Source organism: Zea mays, chromosome 5, assembly GCF_902167145.1.
Source record: "Zea mays cultivar B73 chromosome 5, Zm-B73-REFERENCE-NAM-5.0, whole genome shotgun sequence".
Lineage (NCBI taxonomy): Eukaryota > Viridiplantae > Streptophyta > Magnoliopsida > Poales > Poaceae > Zea > Zea mays.
Window position 1 is genome coordinate 111,386,100 of NC_050100.1, and position 18,550 is coordinate 111,404,649.

An 18,550-nucleotide genomic window follows, 5' to 3' on the forward strand; every position below is an offset into this window, starting at 1 on the left:
ACTTGCAGGCTTTCGAGGGACGCACTAAGCTCTGCCACACGAGCTAGAGCTTTCGCTTCACAGTCCCAAGCGAACGAACGCGAGTTGACAGCCCAATCAATGGCCATATCTCAAGATCTCGTACTGCTAATGGTTGACTTCAGCTGACAATTCAGCTATACGATGACTGTCTTGCTCCCGTGCCCTGTTCCTGTGACGTAACTTCGACCGAAGTTGTTCCACCCTGGCTTCCAGGTCTCCAATCAGGTCATTACTGCCACTACTACTTCCTTCATGCCTGGAAGTTAGCTGATGTCATAGCACGCCAAAAGGTCCAGTAGATTTGCGCGTTGTTTTCCTGGTACACGCCATATCTCTATAAGAGGGGAAGATTTATTAGTATATTTTTAAACATGATGCATGCATAACCTAATAATTATGGAATCAACCTTCGATGATCCCAACTTCCTATATAATGCACTTTGTTACCCTGACTTTACAAGATACGTGACTACCAGAAAGTGGTAAGGTAAGAATGAAAGAATGTTTCTAGGTAAGTGTTTTAATAATTCTTTTTGAAGTACTACGTAATATCTAGAGAGATGGGCTTCACTGCGATACCAGCTGTGATGGAACCTCCCAAGGTATTAGGCCTACCTACAGTTGTCCTTGTCCCAAGGACCTTGGACAACCTTGTAGATGCACATAATCACTTGACATGTTTTGTAACTGTATCCTCATCATTTCGCCCAAGAGCGCTTCACCCATCACGCAGATATTACATCACATCGGAGGAAAGAATAAGCAGAAGCAAATTACAATAACTTAATTTACATTCATCAAATATAAAGAGAGTGTTATTATTACAATACCAGGGTATCATGAGTGCATAAAGTGTTATTACAGACTAGGGAGGCAAAACACCCTCCCACACAAAAGTTTATTGTTTTCAAAGTGGGAGGCAAACATCCTCCCGCGACCAACTTCACTGCTATGGCTCTTCCTTGGGTACCACCTTTGAATAGAAACAGCAAAAACACTATTGTTTCCTCACCTACAACAACATGGGTTCGAAGACCCTGAGTACGGAGTGTACTTTCGCAAGTCTTACCCGACAAAAAAAAACTCCCAAGGATATGCTGGCTTGAGGGAGCCAAGGTAAGGCTATTCAAGAATCAAAGACTCTGTTTGCAGAAATGCATACTAATAGTGGATCCTTAAAAATCCAGTTTTATCATCAGGTTAAGTCATTACCTGCATCTAGAGTTCTTTCTATCCTAGATCAAGCACTTGGCCTACACTAGTCGTCTTTTATCAACCCTTCATTTCACTGGATTGCTACGTGTAGGGCAGTGACCAAGTCTTCATATCCGAGAAGTAACGGTGATCCGAATCGATTAATACCCAGCTAGGGATCTCCAACCACACGACATATGTAGCACTTAACCCTTGCATATGTTAACTCGCCACCGGGTTTCTCAAGAATTGACTAGGTTCACGCCAACCGAGAGCAAGATACACCACCGTCCAGCCTCTTGCCACAGAGGGTACACGCTACTCTTGCCATCTCTCCACTCCCATTGCATGTTGGCCTTTCTGGTATTGGTATGCCCGAGGCAAAGCTTACCCATGACGAGGCATGTGGCCAGTTAAAGGGTCCTCAATCAGCAAGCCTACATCGGTATGGTCCTTAATCAACTCAGACGGAGGCACTACATCGAGATTTCCTTCTCGTGCAAGCCACTCGTCCGGTCTCGTCTTTATCATTTAAAACCCAAAGTTTGGTACCTATCAGAGGTACATCTTTTCCGAAGTTGAACCCATCATGGCCATGATGGATCCACCATCAATTCTTTTCATTGAAAACTCCCTTCCCACATGAAGCATCATCTTTGCTTAAAACAAATTATTTTGTTTTCTAAGGCAAAACTAAGCATCAGGAAACTTTTAAGCAAAAGAGGTATCAAGGAAGGGTAAATAGTTCCAAGGAAGGAAATGCAACAATTGGTTTAGCACTCAACTCTTATTACCTAATGCATCATTCAAGTGATAAAGAGTTTAAAATCATAAGGAAAAGGTAAATGCACCAGGGCTTGCCTTGTGTTGTAGGGGATTCGGGATATGTTCCACAGATATCAAAATAAAAACTAGTCCCGGCAGATGGAGTCTCAGTTGGTGGTGCAGTCTCTTCTTCTTCGACACTTACTTCTTCTTCGTTTTCTATACATAACCATATATATACATGAATGCTCATGTGATGCTATGACTATGCAGTTATGATAGAACATAGTAAGTTATATCTTGAATATAACTTTCCTTCACGGTATATTTGGGTAACTAGGGTTTTCTGAGTTAATATTCTATTAGGATAAAGCAAATATTACCTTAGAAAGCTAGGGTTTTGGGTTTGGGGATCAAACAATGTCCAAAATATGTCAAACTTCACCCAAGGGCTTTAATTATCATATTAAGCTTGCCCAAAAAGTTTTATGATTTTTGGAACTATCAAATAATTTCTAAAATTCCAAAAGACTAGGTTTAGGCCTTCTTATATACTAAATAATTCATGGTTGGGGCTAAAAATCTTGGAACTATTTTTATTAAATACTAGGGAAATTTAGAAGTCTAGTAAAATTGGTCCCATGACTTCATCATTTTTCTAGAATTTCCTACAAATTTCCTAAGCCTCACAGAAAAAGAAAAGGGAAAATGATGAATAGTGATGGGCTGAAATTAGCCCGAGTTGGCCCATGAACGGGGAAACACGCCTACGTGCGCGCCCGCGATATCCAATTTGCGAAGAGGACCTTGGTTGTTTGAATAACTGGTTAAGGACCCCTTTCCACTATTTACTTGTGTCTCTGACATTCATAGTTAGGCCCTCGGAGTTCTATTTCTTTGCAATGACATGTCCCCGATGGCGAACGCCGGTGAGCACGCCCTCCGGCGAACCTGTACCGGCCGAGATACTCAACGACTAGGGCCTTAGCTTGGCCAACACCTAATTCTACCCTCGGCGACCCTAATCCCTCCATTAATTACACGAATCTGGACCGGAATCTCTTTGTCCACGACGACGGCGAAAATCCAAGACAATCTGAAGTGTTCTAGCGATTTGGTGCGGTCTAGCTCAATCAGATTGGTCTACGAGTAATAGGAGACTTAAGAGATGCAAAAACATCCACCAGAGAAGCATGAACCAACCTGAGGAGGGCTGGCCACGGTGAGAGACTCTCGCGGCGCGGAAAACCCGATTTGGGGGAAATTCCAAATTGACGAGCTATGGTGAACGATTGGAGGCGAGGGCTGGTTTATTGGGTACGTAATTACCTAGCGGAACTCACTGGGGCATCAATTTATAGAATCCCACGACGGTGGTGTCTAATTTTGAGAAGGCGCACTGGCGGCCGGAGAGAGGGGAAATCACCGGGAAGCACTAACGTGGCTTTTACTGAGGCAAGGCTCTCGGCAAAGGACGGACTCCCAATTGCAGTTCACTGTGACGTGGTAATGCTCCTAGGCACGTGGCGCACGGATGGCAAGCGGCCAACGCTGGCGAGGATCGTCTCGGCTGGCCGTAGAACATGTGGGTACGGTGAACCATCCAGTGATCGGGTCCATGTCTATCTTGGCGCCAAGATCTTTCACTCCCCTTGGTTATCCACTTTACACCAATCATGAATCGTGATGACCGGCGCAAATCTAGGCGCGATATCACCGGCGGCGAGTTCACTGAACCTGGATTCTTCTTCAGGTCACTGTACCATCAGAACTTCATTCAAAGCGCCTGACAGAGCATTTTCAGGGGCAATTTTCACAAATTTTTATGTGGCAACTCTCTAATTGGTCTGCAGCAAAATTAATCTCCTATAAACCAGATTTGATTTCATTATAAAGATCTCGAGTGAATTCTCATCGAATCACATCGAATTCGGCCTTCAAAGTTCACCCGAGCTCACTGTCAGTCCAACCCTCACCCTTGATCCGATTGACAACCTAGCTTTGAGTCCATTTTACTCCAATTTTTGTACAACACCAATGCTTAGTCACTTAATCAAAGTTGTACTCCTAACATAGCTCTATACGTTTGATGCATTGACTTAGGGAAAACTCCTTATGAATTTAGAGATATAGAGCTCTAAAGTTGACTTCAATACACTAAATTCCAGACTTAGCCATTTTGTGTTCATGTGACCCTTTTGCAAATAAGTCCAAATTTCATCATTCAACTTGAAAATTATCCAATATGAAAGTTACTTGCTTTGTGATGTTCTATCACTTTGATATTTGCACTTTGGTCCAAAAGTGCATAAAATTTGCATTTGCCCCCCTAGGGTTCCAATTAGGGTTTTCTAGGGTTTCTTTTAGGGTTTTGGGCACACTAGGGTCTTTGTTCCATTCAAGTCCATCACTCTTAATCTCTTTTGGGTGTTTCCAAAGACTTTTGAGATTTTAATCACCTTGGATTCATTTCCATCCATAGGTCCTAATTCCAGGGTTAAGTACCCTACCTTAAGCTTAAGCACTCTTCAAGTCACATCATCACAACCTGTTTGAAAATTTTACCTAGTGAATGCATTTAGGTATAACAAACAATCATGAAATGTTAATGCACATGATTGTATGCTCAAGTTTTAGTGCCAGTAACACCAGTGGTGTTACAGCCTCCCCCGGACTGTTCCCCTTCTCCCTCTCTCCCCATTCACTCCCATTAACGAAGGTCATCAACGGCCGAGTTATTGGCCGCCGCCATTGATGGCGTTGAAGGCCGGCCATTCCTCCCCGGCTCTCCCTCTCCTCCCCTCTATAAAAGTCGCCGAGCACCCTCCTCTCTCCTACCCGAGCTCCCTCTCTCTCTATCACGCTCTCCTCTCTCTCCGCACTCGCGCTCTGCTCTTCGGACCACGCCGCCGCTCGCTGGAGCTCCGCCGCGCCATGCCCCGTTGTACGCACCCCGGCCAAACCGTCCGCACCTGTCCCCAGCCACTTGACTGAGCCCCTGCTCCTCCCCTGCTCGCCGACCCCCCTGCGCGTGAGCACTAGCTCAAGGTAGAAGAAGCACATTTTTCATTTTAGCACCTGGTTTTGTATAAAATTAATTCTGAGATTTTTAGTTTAGAAACTATTGGAAAGAGACCCCAAAGTATACGTGTAATCGTGAATTAGCCCCTGCAACAATATTTTGGACAGGTGTATTATTTTATATTTCAAAAATAAATAATGTCACTATTCACTAACTTGGTGATTTACATACTAGAAACGTTTACAATTAACATCGCTTAGGCACATGGAACGGTATTCGTTAGTAGTAATTTAAGTATAATCTTATTGATATAAGAAAGTGTAAGAAATAATAGGCCACGTATTTTCGGTCAGATTAAAATATAGGTTTTACTAGTCATGATAAATGTATTCATAAGTATAGCACTTAATTACTTAGAATTAGTAAAATATCTATTTATGTCATAATAATCATGATTATGTTACTTAAGTCCAAAATTAGTGATTTACATTAATTCTTAGAATATTAATGTTAGGTGATTTATAAATAAACATTTTTAGCTATACGTAAAATATCTACCTAGGAAGAAAAGAATAAAACCCAAAAGTCTATTATTAGTAATAAAGAAAATAATTAACAATTATTTCCCGTAAAGTTTGTTAACACATTTTTATCTATATTATACTAGATAAAACTAGTGTCATAGTGACCTACTCATATTTTCACCAATAATAACTCGCAGTGGAAGATATAGTGGATTAATAAATGTTTATGTTGTAGACATATTAATGAGTACAATTGTGTGATGTATGAATGTGTATGTAATGGTGAATGATTACCCATGTAATGGTGTATCTTAATTTATTTGGCGTACGTATTCTTTTGTATGTACGATATGTAAATCGATGGTAGAAGTTGACTGTGAGGTAGACGAACCAAACTCGTTCGAGGACGACCCACATGACACTTTCGAGCAAGGCAAGTGGATTCTCCCTCTGCATTTTCTATTTGTACCCAAATAATGCATATAATAATGTTTACTTTTCGGATATTGCATAATTTGATGTGATTTGCCTAAATAAGGATTTCCAAGAATTACCAACCCTATTCCTTGAATTACCCTGGGATAAATGCTTTGCTTAGCAAATTTTGCTATTGCTCAACTGGGTGAATATGATGTCACTCTTTTAATGATACTATGTTCTAGAAATGATGTTTTATTATGATGTTAACCCGATGGTTACACAAGAACATTTTATGTTAAATGGAACATGGAGTGACCACCTAGGATAATAGTGCAACCACGAGTGCTATAATGGCTCTAACTTTGGTAATTAGCTCTATAGACTTAGTGCTTAGCAACCCTACCTGAAAGATGGGCAAGAGGGGGCATCAATGGTTTGGTGGCAGCTCATGTTAACATGGGGTGGTAGTCTTGGCTAAGTTACCTCACCCATAGGGTCATCAATACTGATGTGGCTTTGTACTAAGGATATTTTGTGAAATCCTCATAATGGATCCCTAGCCTTTCACCTCGGCAGTGTTTACGGGTCCGATCAACCCAGGCTAGATGGGATACATGGCTTGTGGGTAAAGTTGTACCACCTCTACAGAGTGTAAAACTGATATCTCAGTCGTGCTCACGGTTAAGAGCAACCTAGACCCTCACATGATAATTGAACTTAAAGATGGAAAATAAATCGTGATCTGATGATCTAACGGTGGTTTTCTTAAGTGATTTCACTTAAGTGCTTTTGATATAATCTATACCTTTGATTAATTGGGATATTTCGGATACACACTTATTAGTAAGACATGTGTTGCTAATAAAATATTGACCAACTAAAATGCTTACCGCTCGTTTATAGCCTACCTTGTTAACTTGCATTAATTTCCCCCACTTGCTGAGCCCCGACCATAAGTGAGCTCACCCTTGCTAATATTTTGATCAGAGGGTGATGACGAAGACTTTGCAGATGACGTTGATGAGTTTTGAGTCTAACGATGCGCCAGTCACCTTCCTGTGGAAGAGTGTCCATGTTTAGTTTCGTCGTACTTTGATTAGATACTTGTTAAGATACAATGTTCTGGATGATGTAATAAAGTTACTCTACCCTCTTTACACCTTTATTGCATTGTCTTTTGATATAATACACTTGTGACGTCCACATATGTGTGAAAAATGGATCCTGGCCCACATATGCTATGCATTCGGTTTTGGCCCCAGACCGGGTGTGACAGAAGTGGTATCAAAGCTATGCTGACTCTAGGTCATTAGACTAGATAGAAATGGAAAGCCTAGTCTGTTCAAAACATGCTAATTTTGTTCTTACAAAATTCTTTTATTAACCTTACCTCTTTAAACATCAACTAAGTTGACATTTTCTTGTATAGATGGTTCGTACTATCCAAACCACTCGGATCAACACCAACTACATCCCTCCGCCACGGCAAGTTCCTGTCTACCCAGTGGTAGTCGAGGAAATCCCTGTGGATCTCCCTTGCATTCGTGTGGAGAACGGAGTCATTCTGGATGACAGCTCGAAGGAGTTTCTGGCTACGCCCACCCCGTTGGCAGAATCACTAGCCTTCGCAGCTAGATTGTCAACTTCAGCATCGCTAGCACCAGCAGTCCAAGCCCCTACTCCCAGAGGCGACGATCCGGACGACTCTGGTGACGATGATGAAGACGAAGAAGAAGAAAACATTAACGATGAAGCCAACGATCAACAACAGGACCACTACATGGGGTTATGGCCTGTGACTGAACATTATACCTCAATGATCGAGATAGGGCACTTCCCTAACCTGCTGTAGTATGTTCTGCATGCGTTGGGAACCTGTGTCCGACCCCTGTATGAGACAAGGCGAGTGTACGAGCCTCCTCAGGCTTGCTACTACATCACTCGCATTCATGTCACGGTGATGGATGCAGGTGATAGAGGGATCATGACTCTGTCAGTTCATGAGTCTCTGACGCCCCTATCCACCTACGCTGCTTCTGTCAGCGATGCTGCTAGGCGAACTATGTGGTCCCTCAACCACCTACCGGCTGTAGCTGCACAACACGAAGTACAGACATCTTCCTCTGCGTATTCGTGGAGAAAGCCAGACCAGCATTATTCAAGGTGGAGCTAGAGAAGATCGCCTCAACACCCTAGCTGGTGTGGTGGCAGGTCTTAACACCGACCTGGATAGTGCTACCCTGGACCTCTCTAGGGTACACTTGGAGCTGGAGGATGCACACGCAAGGATCGTAGCCCTGGAAGCTTAGCTTGATGGAAGGAATCCTCCTAAAGTTCAAGTCCCTGCCATGGCGTTATCCCCTCCCTGCAAGAGGATCCGCTATGGAGAACCGGGATCTATCACCAGACTGCTTTAGATTATTCACTTATGTTGTAATAAGTTAGTTTTCACGTTAGACGATGAACACTTTTCTATTATTACACTTATAATAATAACAACCATGTGATGGTGTTGTTTGCAATGTTTGATTTGGATTTTTGCTTGAGTGCAATGGTCTTATGGAATGATCGACATAAGAGCATAAAAATAATAATAAATTTAACCTTAATAATAAGCTATTCCCCTAGAATCTTTTTTGCTCCTCACTTACCCTAGGATTGCACTTTCTAACCAACCAGATGGTGAACACTCGATCAGGTCTCAATAACCATCAGAACCAGCGTGGTCAGTAGTTGCCGCCCCCAACATCCAACACCACTATGGATCAATTCATCTCGGCGCAGATGCAACTTCTGCAAGGACTCACAGCTTCAGTGCAGCAGATTCAGCAAAATCAACAGAACCAACAGTACCAAGAACAACAACAACGACATGCACCCCAAGCTAGAGACAAGCACCGGGACTTCATGAGTCATCACCCGCCTGCTTTCTCTCATGCAGTTGACCCATTGGATGCCAATGACTGGCTTAAGGTCATTGGGAAGAAATTGGACATCACCCAGTGGAATAACAGAGAGAAGGTCTTGTACGCTTCAGGAAGACTCGAAGGAGCCAAGTCCGATTGGTGGGATGCCTTCACCGCGGCACATGCCAATGCTGATGCCATAACCTGGCATGAGTTCCAAGTGAACTTCCATGCTCACCATATTCCCTCAGGAATAATGAAGCTCAAGTAGATGAGTTCCTTTCCCTCACTCAAGGAAACATGTCCGTTAGTGAGTACCATGATTGCTTCACCCAGCTTTCACATTACGCCCCATAGGACACTACAACACATGTGACCTTCTATGACATTTAGATTACGTCACCAACAATGGTATTTTTGTCATAGCATAAGTGGTTGTGACGACTTTATGACAAAAACACTGTCGTCACTGAAGGGCCGTGTTAAAGCACCTTCTATGACGAATGGTTAAGAAACGTCACAGATTTAATGACGACCACATATTTTCGTCATTAAATCTATGATGCTCCAAATCATCATAGATGAGGGGAAAACGTCATTAAGTGTAGCACTGGACAGGTTGCCACATGGCTGATGACGTGGTGGGTGACGTGGCAAAATTTTATGACAGATATAGTCGTCATAAATAAGCTTATGTGGATGCTGATGTGGCAATAACTTTGTGACAATAAATTTCATCATAAAATGGATGACGTGGCAGATGACGTGTCAAATAAATTATGACGAAATTTATTGTCACAAAACACTTGTATGGTTGATGACATGGCAGGTGACGTGGCAATCATATTGTGATATTTTGGTTCATCACTAAATACATTGATGCCTACAACCATCTAAAACATAATGCATATATTTCACAATCATCCAAAGTCACAACTGTTTCCAACATCCATATATTTCAAGCATAATATGTCCAACACACAAAAGAACATGGTTCATAATTCTTAAACCAGACAAGTACTAAAACTCTATAGCAAGAGAACACATATAATAGACTGTAAGTTGCAGTTCCATATAGCAAACATAAGGATAAAAAGAGGTCCACAGTTTTGTGAGATATGTCTTCAGGATGGTTGACACCAGCATCTTAGCAAGCATGCTTAAGGATTCACCTGATCACGACTAATACTTAATATCTGTCGAAGTAGGATGCTATTTTCTGCTAAGGACTTCTTTAAATCTGCAATCTCAGTTGATTGATTAGCAATGGTTGCCTCAGATGCTTGTGACTTGGCTTTTAAGGTATCCATATCTTCTCGAAGTCCATCTTTTTCTCGCCTCTCATTGTCCAATTGAGACTCAAGCTCTTGCATTCTTGCTGAAATAGTCCCTGTGTTGCTTCTCTTGGAGGAGGGCAAAAGGCCAGCATCGTGAAGAAATTTACTTGAACCCGGCAACACATTGGAAACAACTTCTGTTGCAGACTTTGCAAGCTGTCCATCTTCAGCTGGTGTTGCCACCATTGCTTCCATATCACCCTAGCATAAGTATTAAAACTTAATATAGTGTAATAAAAATTGGAATGTAGTAACAAAGAGAAAAACATGTACTTACTATGGCTTTCTGAACAGCTTCACTAAATCCTTTTTTCTTGCTGCAATGCATCTCCTTGAAAAGATCAATTGCACTAGGTTCGACATCTTTATATTTTTCTTGTCTCTGAAATGAAGTCAAATAAATTTGATCAGCATGGAGAACAAAACATAAATTAATTTCAATGCAACAATTTGATCAGCATGGAGATCAAAACATAAGCTAATTATAGCAAGGTTTTCTCATGAGTAATTATGTGCTTCATTCAGGTGTATACGCTAACAAACAGGAACCAGGAACTAGGAACAATGCTATAAATACACACTACTGCTAGGAACAATGCTATAATTATGTTATGAAAATTAGATGCAGCTACACTACTGTAAATACACAAAAAAATATTGTTGAAAAAAATAGACAACCAGGAATCAGTGTATACACTAACAAACAAAAGATGTGACTCAAATATTAGAGATAATGCAGCGATTGTGTTGGTAGCAGTAGCAATCCATACAATAACCAAGATTGTGAGACACAACAAGTTCCTCCAAGCATAACATAATTAGTTTCTTACCACTACATAAGCTTTTGCAACATATGATTGAGATCATGTGCACTGTGGAAATTGCACCTTCTCACGATTAAGTTTGTTCTTCACACAATTGTTCTGTATGTAAAATACAATTGTAAGGTAGACAAAATAGCGATAATAAATTAATAGATTATGTTTATGAATATACAATCAACTTTAGTCATAAAACGAGTGCAGCTTGCAACATATTTTCATAATTGTAGGAGGTATCTTTTCATCATAAATACAGAACAAAAACAGACTACTTTTAGAGGATAATATGGACATTGAAAAGCATATAAGACACTTCAATAATTTTGTCTTGGGTTACATTAATATTGAGTGAAGGTAAATAATAAGTCTGTCAACTCATATATCACATGGAAAATTCAGAAATTCATAATACTGGTTGAAACTAAAATGGTTGCTTGCTTGTTGTTCTTGCAGCGAGTAAGACAGAAAACTGGTTAAACTGAAACAGTTGTTGAACCATTTGCTATTGAAACTGAACTGGTTGCTGCTTGCTGTTCTTGCTAATCAGAAAACAATTTTTGGTGTGCTTGAAAGTGAACTGCTTGCTATTGAAAATGAACTAGTTGCTGCTTGCTGTTGTTGCTAATCATAATTTTTAGAAATCATGTTGCTTGCTGCTAGCATCAGAATTCTTGCTGCTTTATTTCTTACAGCATGACAGCAAGCAACACCTTCATTTGATGGAACAGCAAGCAGCACTTTACCAACAGCAAGCAAAACTTGGCCATGACCTTATTAGAGAAGAGAGCGAGGAGGGAGAGGGAAGGGCAGATTAGTCCTACACCCATAATACTCAATTAAATTATGTTGGCCAAAAAAATATCACTGTGATGTACAAGGTGTTTTTGTAGCCAATAGGAAACTGCTCAATTTGTAGCAAACTAGTGTTCTCATGTCCTAAATGAGGTAACATGCAAGAGGCTCAGATAATGATCAATACAGGCCACACATAAACGGTTACTGAACTATTGGAGGTGGAATCAACCACTAGGTTCTCAAATAGTACTAACAAAGAACAATTTTCCCAAGAAAAAGAAAAGTTGCATTCCAAACACTTCATAAATGAAAATATTATTTATATAGAGTGATAAGTGGAGCTTGATCGCAAATACCTTGTGGTTTGGGCTAGACCACATTTGTACCAACTCTCTCCATTGATCATCAGTCATACATGACACAGGTGATGTAGTCCTCACTTGATTTGCAGGAACTCCAGTGAAGTACTTTTTTTCAGCCTATACCTCATTTGGCGCTGTCCACCCTTTAGCATATCAACACATGCATCTTTTACTGCATTACTCTCAACATCCATGGTGAATTGACCCTAGCAAAGAAGTGGTGACTCTATGATACTCAATTGAAAAGGGCAATGATCTGTAACTGAACAAGTGAGGGGAAAATGACTTACAGCAAGCTTCCCAATGTAGTCTGTAATTTTACCCTCGTTCTCTTGCTTCTTGTACTCCTTCCAGTGTGGAAATATTGGAATGTGTTGGCTCAGTATGATCCCACCCTCCGATGCAAACTTTGCAGCCTGAATAGGTGGCTCTGGCCTTCGCTTCCCATTAGAGATTTGGATTGGAATCTTAGTGCCTAACCCTCTGCTCAAGGATTCAAGTTGTTTGCCCCTACTTCTTTGCCTTGGTACCAATTCTGGTGATTAGCATCATAAAAGGCAAAAAGATATTAAATTTTCAAAGTAGCAGAAACAATCTAGTGAATGGCACAGATCATATGGGTTCTGGTGCATGTGAGCATTTTCCCTAGACAGAGCAGAACATAAAGTAATATCTAGACAAATATGCAACTTCATTGCTCTAGCCTTGTTCTATGTTTAACAGCCCAATAATCAAAAATCAAGTACTAGTTGCATCTGTTACCTACACATGCATTCTATAACTGAAATCTGTATATAGAGGATTTGTTACCTACACAGGCACTCCGTTACACGAAGATCTTTGTGCTCAGGCTTTTTATCAATATTATATATAGCTACTACAGATCATGAGAATGACAGATTAATTTATTTGAGAAATTTTAGATTATTTGATACATTAATAAATGCATTGAATAACAAAGAATCACTTGCCTTCATCTCTATTGTGGTCATTGACCTCAGTTTGTGTGGGAGAACTAGGTTGTGCAGCAGTAGTCAGGCCTCTTGCTCAGTGGCAACACTTGAAGTAAATTGTGTTGCAGCAGCCAAGTTTTGGGTGGATTCTTGGTTTGTGGTGGCTCTTGAACCAGCTTGTGTAGTAGTAGTTAGGCTTAGGGAGGATTGTTGATTTGTGGCAGCACTCCTTTGCCTAGTGAATCTAATCTGTTGTCCATGAACATCAGGGGCCACAACCCTTTTAGAACCTCGTGTTTGTTGTGTAGGTTTGTCAACAACATGAGTTGGGTTGTGGCTATGTACACCTTGTGCAACATGGGAATCCTGTAGGTATAACACAATAATCATGTGCATATCAATTTGTTTGCAAATGCAAGTGTAATGATATATAACATGAGGAAACAAATAGATGAATTAGAAACTTGCTTACCTCCTCTGGATCAGAACCTTCACTATCCTCGCCGTCAAACAAAGACCCTGATTCCTCTGGACCATCATATGTGCTCTTTACTCTTGTAGCAGTCATCATTGTGCGTAACTGATTAATCCCAAGCCGTTGGAACATCTGATTGTTCCTCATCACATTTGCTGCCCTTTGTTTCTCATACTCAGTAGAAGTGATTTCTGTACATTAATGACATGATATGATAAATAATAAATCACTCTAAAAAATAATAGAAGACAAATGCATGTACTGACCCACAAGAGCACAGTAGCAAAAAAATAAAACACTAAAAACATTAGAAAAGAAGGAATGAAATCCCAATTTGAAAATGGATGGAATAATCACTAGATAATGTATTAGTACTGTACACAGTAGAGAAATTTCTTTGGTATGTTATTATTACTAGTGGCAAGGCAACAACTAATCTTTGATATATGAGACATTTATAAAAATTGGCTGCTAGTGGTAAAAAATGCTGAACAAAGAAACCACATTTGAAGTAGGTAAACAATCTTCAAGTGATGCACTTAAGAACATTAGTTGGAGTGTATCTGCCACAACTGGGCTAAGATTTTAGCCAAAACTTTCAACTAATTGTTTAGAAAACTAGCTTGCAAAACTCATGTAATTTGGACTAAGCCCCAGCAAATAACTACCAATTGATCCAACGAAGACTCTTACTCATATTCATTCGACTGAAAAAATTACAGTCTGTACAAGCCTCAGCACACTGAACGTAGTGAGATTTCTCGGACTCAATATTTATGGTCTGTACAAGCCTCAGAACTAACGACTGAACAATTACAATTCATACTATTTACTACTTACTATATAAAAGGAACAAACTGAATAGGCCCTGCTCATTGGTCAGTCGTGGGTACCAATCTCGGACTCAATTTCAGTTTTTGCAGTCCTCTGACAATTTGAAGTTTGTAATGTGCTTTGTGTTGTTCAGGGAACAATTTATTTGAGGATGGCAAGAAGTATGGCACCAAGAACACTTGTAGCAGTGGAAGCACACTGTCGAAGGCGGTGTTAAGTTTTGCTAAGGCATGATCCATGATGTGAAAACTCTGTAGTTTGTGTTTGAGTCTGAACAAACTGTAGGTGATTGCCGAGCATCTGTCTTTATCAAAAACTAAGTGATTGCTCTTGTACTGTTCACACAGAAGAAATTTGCATCGCTGATTTTTGGTTAACAGACAAGTGTTGTTTCAGCTTTGGAAACCCAAATTAGTTGAGGTAGAAATGGATGTGTGTAACGAGACTTGTCTAGTGTGCTAAGATTTAGCTCTTACACCACCCAACTTAATTAGGTAGAGAACAATTTTAGAACCTATTATTTTTGCTTCAAAAACTAGAGAACATTAGAACAATGAGTTTGTATATTTGTTTTCTCAAATAAAGATTTACCTGTAACTATTTTTAAGTAATAGACAACATTAGAACAGTGAGTTTGTATCTTTGTTTTCTCAAATAAAGATTTACCTGTAACTATTTTTAAGTAATCAGCTAGATATTTTAATACATAAAACCAAGTAACTATTTTTAAGTAATCAGCTAATCTTTGATATATGAGACATTTATAAAAACTGGCTGCTAGTGGTAAAAAATGCTGAACAAAGAAACCACATTTGAAGTAGGTAAAAAATCTTCAAGTGATGCACTTAAGAACATTAGTTGGAGTGTATCTGCCACAACTGGGCTAAGTTTTTAGCCAAAACTTTCAACTAATTGTTTAGAAAACTAGCTTGCAAAACTCATGTAATTTGGACTAAGCCCCAACAAATAACTACCAATTGATCCAACAAAGACTCTTACTCATATTCATTCGACTGAAAAATTTACAGTCTGTACAAGCCTCAGCACACTGAACGTAGTGAGATTTCTCGGACTCAATATTTATGGTCTGTACAAGCCTCAGAACTATCGACTGAACAATTACAATTCATACTATTTACTACTTACTATATAAAAGGAACAAACTGAATAGGCCCTGCTCATTGGTCAGTCGTGGGTACCAATCTCGGACTCAATTTCAGTTTTTGCAGTCCTCTGACAATTTGAAGTTTGTAATGTGCTTTGTGTTGTTCAGGGAACAATTTATTTGAGGATGGCAAGAAGTACGGCACCAAGAACACTTGTAGCAGTGGAAGCACACTGTCGAAGGCGGTGTTAAGTTTTGCTAAGGCACGATCCATGATGTGAAAACTCTGTAGTTTGTGTTTGAGTCTGAACAAACTGTAGGTGATTGCCGAGCATCTGTCTTTATCAAAAACTAAGTGATTGCTCTTGTACTGTTCACACAGAAGAAATTTGCATCGCTGATTTTTGGTTAACAGACAAGTGTTGTTTCAGCTTTGGAAACCCAAATTAGTTGAGGTAGAAATGGATGTGTGTAACGAGACTTGTCTAGTGTGCTAAGATTTAGCTCTTACACCACCCAACTTAATTAGGTAGAGAACAATTTTAGAACCTATTATTTTTGCTTCAAAAACTAGAGAACATTAGAACAATGAGTTTGTATCTTTGTTTTCTCAAATAAAGATTTACCTGTAACTATTTTTAAGTAATAGACAACATTAGAACAGTGAGTTTGTATCTTTGTTTTATCAAATAAAGATTTACCTGTAACTATTTTTAAGTAATCAGCTAGATATTTTAATACATAAAACCAAGTAACTATTTTTAAGTAATCAGCTAATCTTTGATATATGAGACATTTATAAAAACTGGCTGCTAGTGGTAAAAAATGCTGAACAAAGAAACCACATTTGAAGTAGGTAAAAAATCTTCAAGTGATGCACTTAAGAACATTAGTTGGAGTGTATCTGCCACAACTGGACTAAGTTTTTAGCCAAAACTTTCAACTAATTGTTTAGAAAACTAGCTTGCAAAACTCATGTAATTTGGACTAAGCCCCAACAAATAACTACCAATTGATCCAACGAAGACTCTTACTCATATTCATTCGACTGAAAAATTTACAGTCTGTACAAGCCTCAGCACACTGAACGTAGTGAGATTTCTCGGACTCAATATTTATGGTCTGTACAAGCCTCAGAACTATCGACTGAACAATTACAATTCATACTATTTACTACTTACTATATAAAAGGAACAAACTGAATATGGACTGATCAGCAATGAAGTTAACAGTTTCATATGAACATTTCAGTTAACAGTTTAGGACACTCAGATTCCTGTTAAACAAGCATTTAAAATAATGCATGATGAGGTATGGATGTTACTGTGCTTGCTAGAGTTGCTTCAAATAGTTCACATACCACATACTATATACTTATATAATATAAATCAAGCATGAAAGCAATATTGCAGCAGGGTGCAGAGGAAAGAGGTGTGAGTGTGACCCAGCAATGAGTCACATCTGGAGGAGGAGCTCATTTTCGTGCTCCCTTGGACTTGGATTGACATAGCTCAGGTGGAGAAGAGAATCAGCGAGCTTCCTCTATGGCCTATCGAATCTGAGAGCGATTGAAATTTACCTGGTGAGGGTTGCCTTGTGCTTCGTATTCCCTTCCTCCCAGGAGGCATGGTGTCTTCGGATCGGCTGAAGGACGCGGAAGCCGTGAAGCCGCCCGTGCAGGTGAAGTCCCTCCCACAGGCGCCGCCGCCGCCGCCATAAGGTGAGGTCGGTGCGCAGTATGGGAAGTTGCAGGGGATAAGAAAAGATGCCGCTTCAAATGCAAAGATTTTCGTATGCCCATGTCTTCCATATCAATCCTAGCATTAATACTATCCTTCGACTTCCCGGGAATACCTAGTAATGTACCAAGAATTGACTCACATATATTTTTTTCGATGTGCATCACATCAAGGTTATGTCGCAGCTTCAAACCTGTCCAGTAAGGCAAATCCCACAAACACGACCTTTTCTTCCAACATTGTCCATCATTTGCATCCCGCTTTCTCTTCTTGTTTTGAGGATGCTTTCCTGGTCTAACATCCTTGACACTGTCCAACTGCTGCTTCAATTCAACCTCACTAAATGCCTCTGGATTGTCACGGTTTTCAACTTTCCCATCAAAGTCTTTCTTTTTTCTCCATGGATGATCCTTTTCAAGGAATCGTCGATGCCCAATATAGCAAATCTTATTTCGTATTCTTCTAGAGCAGGGATTTTTGTCACAATGCAAACAAGCATAATACCCTCTAGTGACTCTACCAGACAATGTGCTTAGCGCTGGATAATCATGTATGCACCATAGCACCGTAGCATGTAGAATAAACTCTTTTCCAGCTCTTGCATCAATAGTATTGACACCCAACCAAAGATCTTGCAACTCATCAATTAGTGGCTCTAAAAAGACATCAAAATCCTTTCCTGGGCATTCTTTGCGAGGGATGAGTAGACACATCATGAAGTTTGATTGCTCGACACATACCCATGGAGGAAAGTTGTAAGGGATAACAAAAACAGGCCACATACTATAAGAGGAGCTCATTTTCCCAAATGGATTGAAACCATCTGTTGCAAGACCAAGCCTGATATTCCTAGGATCTTCTGCAAACCAATCGTGTTGCTTATCGAAGTCCTTCCATGCCTTACCATCCGCTGGATGGTTGACCTCATTTTCCACAACTTTCCTCTTCAACTTATGCCATTGTGCCTCCTCAAAGGAAAATGCCGCAGTACCTTTTGAGGACTCTTATTTTTACCTTCACCATTTTTCCATCTAGATTCTTCACACACTGGGCATTCATCTTTTTTGCATAATCCTTCCGAAACAAAACACAATTATTTGGGCACACATGGATTGACTCATATCCGAGTCCTAATACACGAATAAGTTTCTTTGCTTCATTATAAGATGCTGGAAGGCTACATTGTGGGACGACAATGATAATAACTTCACAATTGCATTGAATGCCACATTGCTGATCCGAGAAAATGACTTGATATGAAGAAAAATTTGTGAATG

The 18,550-nt window shown here is 40.0% G+C and overlaps 1 pseudogene; it reads right to left on the reverse strand.

Annotated features, from left to right (window-relative positions):
- Window positions 1–9,791: 9,791 nt before the first annotated feature.
- On the reverse strand, window positions 9,792–17,162 carry LOC103626785 (uncharacterized; annotated as a pseudogene).
- Window positions 17,163–18,550: the final 1,388 nt, after the last annotated feature.